A 1,135-nucleotide genomic window follows, 5' to 3' on the forward strand; every position below is an offset into this window, starting at 1 on the left:
CCCAATTTTGGAAGGAAGACATTTTTGCCCTTATGGTTCAATCAAACCTGTATGCTGTGACAATGATCAGCTTTTTGCAGTCCTCCTTCACCAATAGGACCCCTATTATTTTTGGTAAGAAGTAGGATTTTTTTGATGGGCATGAAAAAGGAGGGGACAGTGCTGAGGTTCCCATGAATGCAGAGCATGTCATTTGTCCAGGGGATGCACGATTAGGGATGCATTTTGTATTTGACCCCACAGCAATTTGGGATGAGCTTCTTTGCAGCCACTATGTTTTCAAATTTGTCCTCATTAAATTTAGTAAACCCCACTTCTTGGAAATGTGGATCTTCTGGTAGCCAAGGAACTGGAGCTTGGCCCTGTATAAGGACTCAATCACATGCTTCTTATTCTGCAACTTGGTATGGAGGGATATGATAACTTGGCCAATGTGGACCCTGGCCACTGTGCCCTGGGGCTTTCCAAAGGTACCTGGCATACCTGTCTGGAGCCCCTCAGCCCTAGCACTGGACAACATCTTGGTGATACAGATGACGTGGAAGAGTTGGAGCTGCACATAGATGTGAAAACCATCTTTGCCACGGTTATTCTCCATGTTTTCATTGGCACAAATACAGGTGGGCTCCAGGGCTTCAGAGGAGAGCTGCTCATACTCATGTAATACCATGTGGCCGCATAGTGGGAACTCATCCACTTTTGCCTTCTTCTGTCCCATGTCAAAGATGCAGATCTTGGCTTCAGGGACATCTCTGCAGAAGTGAGAATTTGGATACAGCTTGTTCTCACAATATTGGTAACACCAGGCAGGGTGGTGGCCCATGGTGACACACCAAAAGAAAAAAAGTAGGACCCCTATTTTAAGGAATGATTTTGGCTCTAGGACCCTACCATGTGGGAATACTTTCAGTTCCAATACTCTTCAGGAGTTAAATTCCATTGCCTACTTTCATATAGGAAGCCCAGAAGGCTGTGTTTTTTAGTTGCTTTGGCCTATAGACTTTGAAGAAATATTAATCTTCTAGACAGCCATTCAGTGAGAGGCAATGGGAGGGGACAATTCTCTATGATTTTCTGTGTTTCTGGATGTCTTACACAGTGAATTACTAGATGCTCCTTTTTCTGAACTATGTCT

The 1,135-nt window shown here is 44.2% G+C and overlaps 1 pseudogene; it reads right to left on the bottom strand.

Annotated features, from left to right (window-relative positions):
- Window positions 1–374: 374 nt before the first annotated feature.
- LOC140615610 (large ribosomal subunit protein uL16-like) lies at window positions 375–823 on the bottom strand (annotated as a pseudogene).
- Window positions 824–1,135: the final 312 nt, after the last annotated feature.

Source organism: Canis lupus, chromosome 23 (genome assembly GCF_048164855.1).
Source record: "Canis lupus baileyi chromosome 23, mCanLup2.hap1, whole genome shotgun sequence".
Classification (NCBI taxonomy): Eukaryota; Metazoa; Chordata; class Mammalia; order Carnivora; family Canidae; genus Canis; species Canis lupus.